At 40.5% G+C, this 17,007-nt stretch overlaps 1 long non-coding RNA gene across 1 annotated transcript in view; it reads right to left on the bottom strand.

Annotated features, from left to right (window-relative positions):
* Positions 1-9,424: 9,424 nt before the first annotated feature.
* Positions 9,425-17,007, bottom strand: part of LOC103731776 — a 37,521-nt gene continuing 29,938 nt past the window's right edge. The window contains exons 2-3 of the long non-coding RNA XR_003849065.1: positions 10,170-10,259; positions 9,425-9,462 (exon numbers count right to left, since the gene is read on the bottom strand). This is a non-coding gene — a long non-coding RNA (uncharacterized LOC103731776). The remainder of the gene's footprint in view (positions 9,463-10,169; positions 10,260-17,007) is intronic.

The raw sequence follows: 17,007 nt of genomic DNA, 5'->3' as shown, positions 1-17,007 counted from the left end.
ATCAACACAACATAAATGGAGAAAAATTTCACAAGGCCCCAGTGCTGGATAAGAGTTATAGGCAGTCAATGGCTGCTGAGATGAGGAGAACAAGGTTCTTTTTTTTTTTTCATTTTCTCAGAGAAGAGATCCCAGGCCTAATGGATCAGCTCTAAACACATGCAAAAAAGACCAAAATTAATTCTAACATGTTGGAAATCAAAAGGTATATCTTGATAAATAGTGCTTTGTTTCATCTCTAATTTATATCTTTCTGGGATTCTACCTTTTACATGGAAAACTCAAATATAAAACTTTAGCTATAGGGGCTGGAGAGATGGCTCAGAGGTAAAGAACACTGATTGTTCTTGCAGAAGACCTGGGTTTGAATCCCAGCACCCACCTGGCAGCTAACAACTGTCTGTAACTCCAGCTCCAGGGGATCCAATGGCCTCTTCTGTCCTAGCGGGCATTGCACGACACGGGTGCACTTACATACATGCAGGCAATACACTCATACACATAAAAATAAGTATAATAAATAAAATTAAAAAAAACCTTAGCCATAAAATATTTTACAGAACTGGGATAGAGACCCTAAAGTGCTTCTTCCTATAACCAAATTTAATGGCTGAATACCTCATCATTGAAGGAAGTCAATGAAGGGAAATAGATCTCTCTATTTTACTTGGCAGAATGCATAAATGAAATCTCAAAGCACATGGCTGCTTTCATTATGTCTTAGTCTTGACTTTTATTTTTTTTATTTTTCATGAATTTCATATATTTTGATTTTATTTGGATCCCTTCCCCTAATTACTCCCTGCCCAATTTCATGTACTCTATTATATATATATGTACATAATATATGTATAAATATCATAAATTACATGAAATTTAATGTATAGATCATGTTTTTAAGTTATCTTTTTATCCTCCATGGATCAACACATCAATATATCAACCTCCAAGCCACATTTTATTAGGGAGTGATGCCTTGTGTGTAACCAACATTCAAACCTTTAAGATTTTATATTCTATCCTAAACAGAAGTTGATTACAAAGTTTATCTGCTTTAGGTTAAGGTTGTAACTCTGGGCTGTAGATATAGCACTCTGATAGAATGCTTCCTTACGTTGTGCTAGGATCAGGTTCCAGGAAAAAAAAAGAAAAATCTCAGATCATGAAAGTGAGTTGAAAACAAATGAACTTTGAGAATATTGTTTATGATCCATGTAATACTTGCAATTATAGCCTATAAAATATAAATAAAATTGATCTAAATATAATTCATATTTTACAACTATCTACTGTAAAAAACATTTAGTTTTAAAGGATCTGGGGACACTGAAAAGATTTGGTATATGTAGAGCAAAAAAAATTTTTTTTGAGGAAGAAAAGGTTTATTTATTTTTTTCAAAATATATTTTATTTATTATTTTTATTTTGTGAGTTTATTACCTGCATGTCTGTGAGTGCACCCATGTCATGCAATGCTGTGGAGGTCAGAAGGGGGCTTTGGATTCCCCTGGAACTGGAGTTAAGGACTGTTCGTAGCTGCCATGGGCGTGCTGAGAATAGAACCCGGGTCCTCTGCAAGAGCAGTCAGTGCTCTTAACCGCTGAGCCATCTTACATCTCCCAGGTAACAGCTCACCACTGAGGAAAACCAAGGCAGGAGCTCGGGGTAGGAACCTCGAGCACAGACCATAGAGGAACTCTGCTTACTGGCTTACTCCCCTGGCCTGTGGTCAAGCCTACTTTCTGATATAATACAGGACCACTTGCCAACGGGTGGTACCGCCCACACCGGGCAGGTCCTTCTACATCACTCAAAAATCAAGAAAATGCCTCACAGACAAGGCCACAGGCCAATTCAATGGAAATTCCTTCTAACTAGTGTGTCAAATCAACATCTAAAGCTATCCAGCACAATTCATCCCTTGCCAACTTGACACATAAACACTCTGCAATTAAACCATAACCTTTCCATTTCTTGACCCCAAGACCTCATGCTAATATTGGTAGAGCAAATTTTAATAGTTCCTGTAAAATGTTTATCTTTTGAAGGAATCTTCTATGTGAAATATTTTGTATTTATTTGCTTATTATTTTCTGTGAGGGTGCATGTGTAGATCAGAGCACAACTTACTAGTCAGGTCTCTTCTTCCACCATGTGGGTCCTAGTGGTTGAATTCAGACCTTCAGACCTGGACAAGTACTTGTACCCCCAGAAGCATCTTGCTGGCACTGTATAATAAAGGTCAAAAGTGTAGTCAGGTATGGGGGTGGAGATATGGTCAAAAATACAGTACACACTTATGTGAAAAAGGGTTATGTTACCCTGTATTAGTAAAAATCTGAAAAATGTAGGAAAAATTGTAGGTATGAGTCTAATAAATTAAATACATATAAGAAATATGTGTATATAGGACCAGGTATGGAGGTTCATGCTTTTAATTCCAGCTTGAGGTAGACAGAGGCAGGCAGACATGTATGAGATCAAGGCCTGCCTGGTCTACGTAGGAAATTCCAGGCCTGCTGTGGCTACTAGGTGTGGGACTTGCCCTGAATTGTGGTTGAGCAAGTGTCTCCCAATTGGTTAGTTCCTCCAGTGGGCATGCTCTGACACCAGAGCATGGAGTACGAAGGGGCTGCGGGGAGTCATCTTGGGATGGAAGCAGCGAGGACGAGGAAGGTGCATGTTGGCAGGTGTGGAGCGAGAGATGGCCACAGCGCCTCACCTGCATGTATGTGAAAGCGGGCATTTACCGACCTGGGACGAGACTGCGAGCCCAGAGACTATGGGCGGGGCCTCAGGAGCATCTGGTTGCCCGTTCTGAGCCACGTTGCAAGAGTGCTTGTCTCTGTGTAAGTTCCCCAATTTACCCCCTCCCTACCCGCAGGCTTAAACCATAATAAATGCACATAAAATGTATTACATGGTTTGTCTGATCAGGCAGGAGACCCAGAGAGAATTCGGGCAACAGCAAGGGTCATATTCTTAAAGAAAACAGACTCTGTTCCAGAAGCTACCAAATGACAACAGATCCTCAGCTATGGGCAGAAACTTTTGTATTTGGGCAATACATACTGGATCTGATAGGGACAAAAAGAACAGGAAATTTGGAGGATAGTGATGAGGGGTATATCTGAGAGTAGTTGGGGGATGGGAAACATAATCACAATAGATGGTATGAAGTTATCAAAAAATTTAAAAAATATTAACAAAACTGTGTAATCATGCAGCTATAACACAATGATGCTGCTATACCTGCAATCCTCCAATATTGGAGATTAAGTTAACCTAATTTCTTTTCCTTTTTTTAGTATATATTATAATTAGCCATAATGAGTTTCATTACAAAACTTTCATATATGTATATGATGTGTTTTGATCATGTTCACACCCAATCATCCTCATGCTTCTCCAAAGAATCTTAATGTAACTCACTAAAGTTCTAAAATCAGGAAAACAACTACAACAAATGCTTGCTGGGAAGTGATTAGGTGGAAACCCTCATTCACTGCTGGTGGAATTGGAAATAGCTGGAGCCACTAAAGAAATCAGTGTGGAGAGTTCTGAGAAAACTAAAAATTTATCTCCCACATGACTTGGCTATACTCTTCCTTGGCATATAGCTAAAGGACTCAATAACTTACTACTGAGACATTTTTTCAGCCATGTTATTACTGCTCTTTTCACAGTAGCTGGAAAATGAAAACAATCTAAATGCACCTCAACTGATGAATGAATAATAAAATGAAGTATATATACCAAATGGGATTTTATTCGGCTATAAAGAAAAATAAAATCATGAAATTCACAGGTAAATGGATAGAACTGGGAAACATGATATTGAGTGCAGTCAATCAAACCAACCCCGAAAAACAAATGCTGCATGTTCCCTATTATTTTGGGGTTCTAGCTCTTAATATTTAGATGCAAGTATGTATCTTGGAGAAAACACAGAAATCAGGAAAGTAGAAAGGAACTTCGGGTGGAGGAGAAAGAAGGAGCTCCAGAAAAGGGGCTAGTAGGACATAGGCCCTATCAATGGGTATGGGAAAATGGGGGTTCATTAATTGCAGAGGTGAGGAACGGTGTGCTGGATAGCTTTAGTGTCAATTTGACACACCTGGGTTGAGGGATATTCATCTGGGCAATTGCATTCATTGGTCTGGCCTGTGGCCATGTTCATGGAGCATCTTCTTGATTGTTGAGTGATGTGGGAGAGCCCAGCCCACTGTGGGTGGTGTCAACCTTGGGCAGATGGACCTGTGTTGCATAAGAAAGCAGGCTGAGCAGGGGCCGGGGGGGAGCAAGTCAGTAAGCCTTGTTCCTTCACCACCTGTACTTCAGCTCCTGCCTCCAGGTTCCTGCCCTGAGTTCCTTCCTTGGGTTCCCTGATGACCTGTGACCCAGGTGATGTAAGATAAAATAAACCCTTTCCTCCCCAAGTTGGTATTGGTCAGAGTGTTTTGTCACAGCAGTGGAGAAACAAACTAGGACAGAAGTTGGTACCAGAGAGTGGGGAAATGCTGTGACAGAGCTGACCTTGGTGTTTTAAGGAGGAGTGTGGAAGCGTTTGGAACTCTGAGCTGGAAAAACCATTGAGTGCTTAGAGTTTGTTGCTCTCTGGAGCTAGGAACAGTTATGCTAAAAGAGTTGTGGATGATGGAGGCCTGGCTTGTGAAACTTCCAAGGGAAGCAGAGAGTATCAGGGCTGTTTGTGTGATATTTTGAATTGAGAGTCTGTGGGTTCTCGTGGACTGGGGCTGAAGAATCAGCTGTGATTAAGAAGAGACCAGAACCTGAAGAGGAACCTTTGTTTTGCTGGACAATTGATGCTGGTGGGCTACAAAATCAGCTGTAAGTAACAGAAGATCAGCATCATTGTGGTAAAATCTTCTGGGAGGTATTTCCTCAGGGTCAGCACACAGAGGGGGCCCAAACCTCCATTTCTAGCTGGAAGTGTGTAAGACTCTCCTGCATTATTTGGTGTTGAAAGCATGAAGTGGTCACAGAGAGTACCTGAGGCTTGGCACTCCGAGAGGCCAGGAAAGGCCATAGGTGATAGTCCAGCTTCAGTTGCAATGAAGACCCCAGGATTGAAGGGGTCATGGAGAGAAGCGGAGGCTTTGCACCCTAGGAGGCAAGAAGAGGCATTGGTGGGGGTGTAGCCACAGTTTCAGTGGAGACCCCAGCTTTTTGGAGATGGCCAGGATCATGGAACAACCACCAAGGACAGCAGGAGGTGTGGAATGGAGCTGGCCTGGGTCTTTGAGATGAACTGTGCGTGCTGTGGATGTCAGAGGCAGAGAAGTAGAACTCCCAGAACCCTATGGTTTTGCATTTTGGTGTTTGCATTTTTTAGGAACTGTGGGGCTTTTAAGGTTGTGCTATCTTATGTTGTGATATTAATATCATATCATGGGGACAGAAATGGGAAAAGTTATGGTTTAATAGTGATGTTTGTGTGTCAAGTTGACAAGGGGTCAATTGTGCTGGATAGCTTTAGTGTCAACTTGACACACCTGGGTTGAGGGACCCTCATTTGGGGACTTGCTTTCATTGGACTGGCCTGTGGCCATGTCTGTGGGGCACTGTATTAGTCAGCGTTCTTCAAAGAAACAGAACCGGTAGAATGAATACACATGTATAGAGATTTATCACCTTAGCTCACAGGCTAGAGATCGAGTAGTCCAACAATGGCTTTACCACACTAGAGATCGAGTAGTCCAACAATGACTTTACCACACTAGAGAGGCTGAGAATCCGTAGTTGCTCAGTCCACAAGGCTAAGATGTCTCAGTAGTCCCAATCTGGCACTGAAGGTCTGATGAATTCCAAAAGATCTGCTAGTCTTCAGTCTACAGCAGAAAGATGAACTCACCAGCGAGAGAGAAGGCAAGCAGCAAGAAGCCTGGCATTCTCCTCTGCCTTGGCCTTTTATACTGGCTGCCATCAGAAGGTAACATCCACATTTAGGGAGTGTCTTCTGGCTTTAGATGATCCAACAAGAAGATACCTTTCATTTCAGTTAATCCCAGATCCAATCAAGTTGACACCCAGGATTAGCTATCACAGGCATCTTCTTGATTGTTGAGTGATGTGGGAGGGCCCAGCCCACTGTGGGTGGTGTCACCCCTGGGCAGGTGGACCTGTGTTGCATAAGAAAGCAGCAGGCTGAGCAGGGGCCAGGGGGAGGAAGTCAGTAAGTAGTGTTCCTCCATGGCCTGTGCTTCAGCTCCTGCCTCCAGGTTCCTGCCCTGAGTTCCTACCTTGGGCTCCCTGATGACCTGTGACCCAGGAGACGTAAGATAAAATAACCCCCCCCAACCCAGTTGGTATTTGTCAGAGTATTTTATCACAGCAATGAAGAAACAAACTAGGACAAATGGTAACATGGGGAGAGAGTGAAAGGGGAGATTAAAAAAAATACTAAGGGTGCCTGAAAAACCATAAGGAAAAGTAGTAATCTATTAGCTTACTTAAAAATGTGTGTGTGTGTGTGTGTGTGTGTGTGTACCGCTGAAGGGTAACAAATAAAAATCCCTGTTCCAAGCAAGGAAACCCTCCCTTCATGTTGTTAGGTTACACCAAGAGAATCACAAAATAATATAAGCTATCTTCTTAGAACTTGGTTGCCTGACAGAACTTGAAGGCAAAACTGTACTGTTGAAGACATGCTTCAGACATAAGATTCCCAGAAACTGAGTTGGAACTGACCTGGAAGCGTCCTAAGGATTGACTTATAGTATCAGAAGATGCTATACCAGCAGTCAAGGGAGAAAGGCAATCAATAGTCCCACCCAGTCATAAAATCTATGTACCACAACAGTAACTGGCGTAACAAAATATGACTATTGGTGCAAGCATGGTACTTTAATCTTGGGAGTAACCAAGAGATTTCTAATTGGACATAGGGCCTGTTCCATAGGGGGAATCCAGCCTGGTACTATAAATATATCCAAGCACCCATGGTTGGAGAGGTCATAAATCCGAGAGGAGAACCTACTACTACTTGTGTCCTAAACCAATGCAATGTCTTTACTATATTCTAAATATATATCCTTCTATTCAGAGGCGAGTTAGTTCTCCTCACTCATTAAAGAATTTTGTTTTACAACAAATGGAGAGTATTTCAGATTGATTAAAATGCAGAAAACAGTCATGTTGTACTTATCCCCAGTTGTTACATCTAAAGGGTAACAATCATACCTAAGGCTCTAGGATGATTGCAGAAGAGTGAGCTGCTGCTAAGCAGTGTATTCTAAACATGAAAGGGAAGCTACGACTGTAAAATACTCACAATATGGTTGCCTAAAAAAGATCTGTATAGTCAAATTCCTACAACCAAGGCTCATGGAACATGGAGGAATAGGGGGTAGAAAGAGGGCTAATGCACCCCTCAACTCTCACCAGAGAGGCTTACTTGTACATCAGAGTGCGATGCACACAGAAGGCCTCAACTGGCTGTTGGGGACTCCTGCTGTTTTGGGTAGCAGTCTCTCCATGTCCGGATAGCTCAAGGGGCTTGGTGTTTCTATTCAGAGACTCCTCTTTCCAGCAGGGCATCTCACACTCTCTTCCTGACTCACCTTTGAAGTGGCCGCCACAGATGCCCTACCAGAAACATGGCCTCTGGCACAGAAACTGCCAGGTTTTCCTGTGTGATAATCAGGCAGTGACTGACAGCCTGGCAGAAGCCCACCACCACATGTAAATGGGGCATCCTACAAAGCACCTATCAACTAAGGCTTTTGCTACTGCCTCCACACTATAAATATCCTGGTTTCCCCTAATTAATCGGAGCTGAATCACTAAGATCTGGAGCTGAGCTGAGTCACTGAATAAAGGAGCTGTACCTGACTGAGCTGAATTCTGTGTCTTACTGCCTACGATTCAGTCTCTCCAGAGGGGCCTGTCCCTTCGTAAACGACTTGCGAAGATTTTGCTTTCACTATTCCTGCACCTCCCCTCGTGACCGGTGGCCAACGGATCACGAAACATAGAGGGAGTGCCTGGTAGCTTGGAACAGAACTCGCCTGGAAGCACAGCGACCCATAGAGTCGCCAGCATCCAGTAGTCACGGAGAGCCAGGGATCCGAGCAGCAATGCCGTGCGCGGGACCGCCCATAACTGGCCAAGTTTTGGAAAAAAAGAGACTGTAGAGCATACAATGGGACTCCTATATGGAACCTCATCTGCTGACGGCTCAGGGACCATTGCGGAAGAGGAAGTGGAAAGATTGTAAGAGCCAGGGGTGATTCATGAGCACAAGGAAGTGGAGGCTTCCATGCCAACATACTCAATTAAACAAGGGCCCAAAGGGGAGGTGAGAAATCAGTGGCAGGTCAGCATTAGATTGAGAACTATTAGAAACTGGTTGCTGCTGGGTGAGGAAGAGTATGACTTACGTATGGCCACTGGATGAGCTGACTAGACTCCAGCGGACATATTTATACTGAAGGACATTTGGGTACAAACACCTGGAAGAGTGATAGGGTTTGGTGGGGTGGGAGGGCATGGATGGGGGCAGGGGTCTGGATGTGAGTGGGAAATAGTGTATGAAATTTTCAAAGCTCAATTAAAAAAGTGAAAAAAAGATTATGTTTTCCAAACTATATCCAATCTGTTTTATAGTGTATTAAATCAATGAATGTATTTTTTTAAATGGCACACACACTATACTTTATATTTACAATGGCTTGTAACAAATACAATGTCTGAAAATAATTTATAATTTTTCTGTTTATTATTGCTATTTAGTCACATAAAAGATTAACCTTTACAAGAAATGTATTTAGCATATGCCACATATAGACTTTTTATATGAAGAGAAACTATGGTAAAACTAATAGGATGCCTTTATGAGAAAACAAAGGAAAGGTAATAAAGGAATTCTTCCATATGAAAAAAAGACCTGCATAATGAAAACATTGGTTGGCTTGTTGATGTGGATGGGAGAAATTGCACAGGGTTTCACCTAGAGATGAAGAGCTGCAGGCAATGAATGGATGCTGAGGGAGGGAGAATTAGTTTCTTCCACGATCAAGCTCCCTAATATCCAGTCCCAAGTGTTTATCAATGAACATATGTGTACACAGGCATCACTAAATGGACTAGGTGGAGTATTTATAAATAAAAGAATCTATGTATTTATAAAAGTAGTAATCATTGAAAATGGTCAGTATATGACAATGAATGGAGGGGATGTGGGAATAATTGAAAAATGGGAGGGAGGGGTAAAAATAGATAGTGTCCCTCATGTATGGAATTCTAAAAACAAGGAGGGACCATCTAGATGGTTCAGTGGGTAAAGGTAGCTATATACAAACCTGATAATCTTAGTTCAATCCTTAGGACTTACATGGTGGAAGATGGAAGGAGAAAACTGGCTCCCACAAGTTGTCCTTTGATCTCCACAAGTGACTTATGGTATTCATGTGCATGTATACTTACACACACAAAAATCATCTAAAATGTATTGAGAATATAGTATTAGGGAGATTAGATGGGAAGAGGAAAGAGATCAGCTATAGTAGCAAACTGAGATTAATGGGGAAGGTAAATATGATTACTACATCTTTATAGTAATTTTGAAATCAGAAGTATAGGAGCTCTTGCTTTGTTCTTTTTCAAAACTCTTTTGTTAACAGCATGGTTTAGGACAGCTATACTCCTGGCACTTGGTATGGGAAGGAGTTGAAGAAGAAAGACTTACATAATAAGACTCAATCTTATCAAACAAACAAAGATCAGGTTATTCAGGGTCCATGAGATTCTTTAGAGATGTGTATACTTTCAACTACATAGAGTCTTATCTTCTTCAAGGATCTTAAAGTCATTACCAGAAGAACAAATCCTCCAAAAGGAAAGGGTCTCTGGCTGGGAGCATCGAATCTTCTCTTTCATAACTGTCAGCACCTGGGTACAGCTTGTTATATTTTCCTCTCACCAACATTTCATAGTTTTTCAATCCTGGGTGGCCACTGAGGCCTATCTCTCCTTGCCCCCTCTGCCTCCTTCCTTATTCTTAAAATTCTCATTTGGGTACTGTATACCAATCAAAGTTGAGTTAAATGCTCATGTTAAGTTCTTTCTCCTGGCCCCTCTTTCACACTCTGGCATTGAAATCCTCACATCCTTAATAGCATCCTGTATCATTTATTCCATTTCCTTACCTGGGTTTATCTTAAGTGCTTCCAGGTCATTGCTATGTCATTGCTACACATTATTTATAGAAGTTCATTACTGAGTTCCTGCACCAGCACCTAACAGAAAACCAAAGTGGAGTCACTCAAATTATGTGACACACAATCAAAGTGAAAGTGTAATGAAGGTCTGTCGATGTAGATCAGTTGGTAGACTGCTCTCTTAGCATGCAAGAAGTCCTGGGTTTGATCCCCAACACTGCATAAAGTGGGCATGGTGGTTCATGTGCTTTAGGAGGTAGAAGCAGGGGCATCAGAAGTTCAAGGCCATCTTTGGCTACACAGTGAGTTCAAGTTAAGACTGGGTTGCATGATAACCTGTTTCAAAATACAAAAAGCAAAGCAAACAAATTTAAACATAGAATGAAAAGGAATTTGAAGAGACAAGTGTGGGTGCTGTGAACCAAGCACCTTCCTTTTAGTTGCAAACTTGATCCTTTAATAGTAGAGCCTGGCAGCACCTGTCCACTAGTGTAATAGTGGCATAAATGACAGGGGAGTAACTAGCCACCTTTCTATTGGATTTGAGGCCTGATTTAAAAAGTGGAACACATATCTGGCATTGTTATTGGGACCAAGATCCAGTGGGTGGATATTTCAGAGGCCCTAAGGGAGAAAGTACTACTAATAGTCTGTTAAATTGACATAGTATTTAACTACTAAAGAGTCATCATTATACTCATTGATTAGTGCACCTTCCAACAATAATCAGAGAAACTTCTTTGGCATTAGATGGCAATTAACACAGAAACCCGCAACTATCCAAGTACAGAGAATCAGAGACTGCAGAGAGCTGAATTCTAAATCAGACACATCACACTCCTTTGCTGAAGCCTCAGGGTTCATTGCAGATGAGGAGGGAAGAAAGACTTTTAGTGCCAGAGGTTATAGATGATGGAAATTCTGGGATAGAGAGAGTTAATTTCCTTTAGAGGTGTGACTCCTGGTTGGTTGATGACTCTCAAGTGGACAGTACCACACCCAAGAATATATGGCCAACACAAATTAGATTTGATGGATTTCAAAAAATAAAAAAATGAGCACATAAAGTTGGGTGGGTAGGGATGGGAGGGGTAGATGTGGGAGGAATTATGACAGGTGAGTAAATGATCAAAATACATTGTATGAAATTCTCAATTGAAAATGAAGAAAACTATTCATCAAACAGCACAAAAATGCACTTAAAAACAAGCAAATGCTTAATAAAATAAGTTTACCTCTAAATAGATCAGCTTTTCCTGTGACTAGGAACTTAGTACCTACCTTTGAGAGACAGCCAAGTTCTCCTGAGCTAGGATGGAAAGGAATGGTGTCGATTTAATCCCTTTAAGGAAAGACATAAAGTAGCATAGTGCAAAATAATAAAAATAAGTGGATAACAAATTTTAATTGTTACCATCTTCAAAAATCAAACCTTTTAATTTTTTCAGCAAAATATGTATTTTATTTAATAAATAATAGTACTACCAATATATTAATGGCAGCTAAATATTATGGCTAGGCCTGAACATAAATGGCAAAATGCATGAAATCAGCTGTGTGTGAAAGTTATAGAGGTTGTGGATGGGGGAGAAGGTATTGAAATGATTAAAATGTTTTGTATGAGATGGATAAAAATTAAATAAAATATATGTTGAAAAAATTCACCAATGTTGTCTTGTCATCATCAGAGAACAAGAGGGGTCTGCTCAAGTTGCACTCTACCCTGGTTACCTCTACCTGCTTCCCCTTGCCCAGAGCTTGTCTCTTTATTGTGTGGAGTACTGCTTATATTTCAATAAACCTTGGTGGTGTGCTGTAAAAAAAATGCTGCAAACTAGAATGCAATGCCAATCAAAATTCCCAATATATTCTTCACAGAGCTAGAAATAACCACCCTAAAATTCATATGGAATTTTTGAAGACCCAGAATAGCCAAAGCAAATGAGCAAAAATAGCAATGATGGGGGATCACCATAACAGATCTCAAACTATACTATAGAGCTATCGTCATAAGAATGGCATGATATTGTCACAAAAACAGACATGTAGACAAATGGAACATAAAACAAGACACAAACATGAGTGCACACAATTTAAGCCACCTGGTATTTGACAAAGATGCCAAGAACACAAAACAAAGGAAAGACAGCATCTTCAATAACTGGGGTTGACAAGGCTGGAGAGATGGTTCAGCAGTTAAGAACACTGACAGTTCTTGCAGAAGACCCAAGTTCGAATCCCAGCACCCACATGGCAGCTAACAACTGTCCATAACTCCAGTTCCAAGGGATCCTACAGCCTCTTCTGTCCTCCGTGATCATTGCCTGGCACGGGTGCACTTGCTTACATGCAGGCATAACACTCATACACATAAAATACAAATAACAAACAAAATATTTTAAAAAATAGTGTTGACAAAACTGGATCTCTACCTGTAGAAGAATAAAATTGGACCCTTATGTTTCACCTTGCCCAAAAGTCAACTCCAAATGGATCAAAGACCTCAATATGAAACCTGAAATTCTGAAACTGCCAGAAACCAGAGACAGTGCCCTACAAGATATAGGTGTAGGAAAGGACTTTCTAAATCTGTCATCAGCTACTCAGACATCAAGGTCAACAATCAACGTGTATGACCTCATTAAACTAAAAAGCTACTGTGAAACACAAGAAAAAAATAAAAATAAGGAAGTGAGGAGGAAACCCAATGAATGGGGGAAAAATCTTCACCTGCTACACATCCAATAGAGCATTAATATCCAGAATATACAAAGAACTCAACAAACAAAACAACAAAGAAACAAGAAAATCAATGACCCAATCAAAAGATGGGCTAAGTACCTTAACAGAGCGTTCTCTAAGAAATAAAAATGGCTAAGAAACAACTTATAAAGTGCTCAACATTTTTAGTAATTAAAGAAATGCAAATCACTTTAAAATTTCATCTTATCCCAGTCAGAATAGCAAAGATCTAGAGAAGAAAAACACCAAATGCTGGTGACTGCCTGAAGAAAGGGGAATGCCATTCATGACTTCTGGGAATACAAACTGGTTCAACCACTATGGAAAGCAGATTGGAGAACTCTTAAAAAACTAAAAATGAATCTACCATATGATTTGGTTATAGCACTACCTGGCTATACTCAAAAGACTCATCCTACTGTAAAGATATCTGTATGTTCATGTTTGCTGCTGCTCTTTTAACAATAGTTAAGAAATGGAAATAACATAAATGTCCTTCAACTGATGAATGTAAACAACCTAAATGTCCCTCAACTAAAGTATGTTCTCCCTCATTTGTGGATTGTAGCACCAATCTCTTACATGTGAGTATATATCCTTGTGTAACAGCAGGAGTCAGGAAAATGGTAAGGAACCACATAGGTAAAGGGAAAGAAAGAGCCTGATAGAGGTGGATAGTAGTTAGCAGATGTTACCAAGGGTAAAATGGGTAAAATGGGAAGGGTATTTAACTGGGAAAGGAGTAGGGAGGGACATACAAGGAACCATGGGGTAAACGGAATGAAGGAACACAAGAAAGGGGGGATAATGGGAGACAGGTATTAACAAGGGAAAATGGGGGTACCTAAATTGGGGAGGGAGGAGGGATGTTAGAGAGGGAGAGAGACAGAAGGGTGAGATAAATAAAACTTAAGTGAAGTAAAAAATTAGAGGGAAACATGTTAACTCAAATTCCCTGAAAAATACACATATAATATCTGAACTTGTGACTACCTGAAGGCTATATAACAAGAAACATAGTGCCTAACTTGAGAAACTTTGCTTCAAGTTGTTGGTCAGGGTAGCCCAAGAGACTCCCAAAATAAAATAACAAAGGCTATTGCCACAGTCCTTTATTACCTCCCAGAACTTGAAGGTAAGACCCTATTGCTGAAAACAGGACAGTCTTCAGACAGAGACTTGGAGCAATGGAGCTGGACTGACATGGAAGCCTGCTCCCTGAAGACTAGCTCTCATAGTTCTAGAGAATGTTATGCAAGCTGCTAAGGGAGAAAATCAATCCATGATCCAACCCAGGTGTAAAGCCTAATGATCATAATGACTAGCACAGCAAAATATCTCTATTGGTGCAATAGAAGCACTTTTATCTATAAGAAATCAACAGCTATCTAATTGAACATAAAACCCTCTCAATGGGACAGAATTCATGGGTGGCACTGTAAATACACGTCTGGAGAGGTCATATCTCCTAGAGAAACCTCTATCTCTTTCATATCCCTAGACATATCAAATTTCTTATTGTATGTTAAATATGGATAATTATAATTACAGAAAAGTAAATACACTACTTATCAAATAAGCTTCTTTTTTAACAGATGGAAGATACTACAGTTTCACAACTGGTTACACACAGAGAACATGTGTCTGAGAGATGTCCAACCATAAGCAACACATCTGCAGTAGAACCTCTACACCTCAGGGTAACAAAACATAGCTGGACAAGGGGTAGAGGGAATACTAATACACCCCTTAACTCTGCCCAGAAAAGCCCCCTCATAAAACAGAGTGCGATGCACACAAAAAGTCATAATTGGCCAAGTTTTAGAGAGTAAGAGCTGCAGAATACATGTCCTGTATAGGACTCTTCTATTATACTTCACCCACCCATGGCTCAGGGATCATTGCAGAAGAAGGGGCTGGAGATTGTAAGAGTTAGCATTGGTGCATGAACCCAAGGAAATAGGTTTTTAGGTCTCTAGAACTTGGTCATATGAACTTGCAGCAATGGTGACAGCATGCAGAGTATCTATGCTAATACTATGAGACAAAAACACAGCACAGAACTTGGGTAATGGACATCAGGCCCCAATCTTTGCCAAGAAACTATTGGCAACTGAATACTGGGAGGTTAGGGAGAATATATCTTCTTTAAGTGAATGATTCCATTTAGGCTGACTAGAGTCTAGTAGATGAACTTGCACCTGAGGACATCTGGGTACAAGTGCTTGTTCCAATAGGACTTAACATGTATGACAGACTAAATTATATCCAGGGGGTTATATGGGGGAAGGCATCTAAATTTGATTAAATTCTATTATATGAAATGCACAAAATCTCAATAAAAATATACATTAAAAAAGAATGATACTGCAAAGTAAACTTTAAAAATTTTGAAAAATATCTTACAGTGAAATTCTCAGAGATTTTCAAACAGTTTCATTTCATGCTTTAAACATGCCTACATGGCAACTAAGAACAGTGTATACTATTGGGATAATATGATATATATATATATATATATCATAAAATAATAGTGCAATTAGTACATCTATCACCTCATAAGAAAGCAGAGGAGGCTAAGGCTGAGATCCTAACAGACAGCCTGAAAGGATGGGTTCTGACCTCCCCTGTGTAGTGGCTCTGATCTCAGCAGACCAACAGAGAGTGCTGAATTCTGGCCTCCCTCTGGCCTCTCTGTGACAGAGGGGCTGAGAATGCAGGGGACTTCCTGAGAGTCCCTGGATTCTGCCTCCAGGAGGTGGTGGTGAGCATCCCCTAATTGCACCATACCCATCCCCCTACCCGGGATTTCCTGAGGTCCCTCCCAAGGCCCCAGGGTAGATCTGGCTTTGGTAGGCCAAGGCTGAGATCCTAGCAGACAATCTGAGAGGGTGGACTGCCTGAGAGCACCCAGATCCTGCATCCACAGTGGTGAAGGAAGCCTGAGTGTACCTGACTGGAACCTGAATTGGGCTTCGGTGGGTATTCCTGAATAGTTGATCTGAAGCCGCCATCAGTTCCCTCCAAATTAAACCTGAGAGAACCTGAACCCTGTACCAACCAGCTTTACATAACCAATAAAGAAACAATCTAGGCACCTGGATAATACAAACAGAAGGATATTTCAACTTCTCGTATCAGAATCATAAACAACAAAAGAAATTCACATGCCAAAACCACAATGAAAGAATAGTAAAATGGAAAGCCAAAACACTATGTCCCCACCAATCTCTACCAATTCTTTAGAAGAGTTCCACAAGAATGCCCTGGAGATAAACCAGGACACTGAGTTTAAAAGAACAATCATAAACATGAAAAAGGAATTCATTCCATGAGTTTAAAGAACACACGAACAAACAAATCAAAGAACTAAAAGAAGGTAGGGATAAACTTCTGAATGAATTCACAAAAGAGAGAGAAACATTGAAGAAAACTCAGGCAGAAATGAAGAAGGAAGTACAAAATTCAATAAGCCAACTTGAAACAACAGGGGAAAGCCTCACTGCTAGAATGAATGAAATGGAAAACAGAATATCAACACTGGAGGATAAAGTTGAAGAATTGGACCACTCAAGCAAAGATTATTGAAAATTAAAAAAAAAAAAAACAGGAACAGAATATGCAAGACATGTGGGACACTATGAAAAGACCAAATCTATGGATCATAGGAATAGAGGACAGGGAAGAATTTCAGGTTAATGGTGTTGATCAGATCTTAAACAGGATTGTAGAAGAGAATTTCCTGAAATTAAGGAAAGAAATCCCCATACAAATACAGGAAGCACATAGAACACCAAATAGACAGGATCAGAAAAGTAACTCCTCATGAAATATCATAGTAAAAACAGTAAATATACAGAACAAAGAGAGAATACTGAAAGCAGCAAAAGAAAAACAAGTCACATACAAAGGAAATCCCATCAAAATTACAGTTGACTTATCAATGCAAACTATGAAAGCCAGAAGAGCCTGGACCAAGGTATTTCCAATTCTACACGACAATATATGTCATCCCACAATACTTTACCCAGCAAAAACGTCTATTATAGTTGAGGGGGAAAGAAAAATCATCCACGACATGAAA

Source organism: Nannospalax galili, unplaced genomic scaffold (genome assembly GCF_000622305.1).
Source record: "Nannospalax galili isolate Female #2095 unplaced genomic scaffold, S.galili_v1.0 scaffold275, whole genome shotgun sequence".
NCBI classification, from domain to species: domain Eukaryota; kingdom Metazoa; phylum Chordata; class Mammalia; order Rodentia; family Spalacidae; genus Nannospalax; species Nannospalax galili.
Note: the sequence above shows the minus strand (reverse complement) of the source record. Positions and strands in the feature narration are given on the sequence as shown.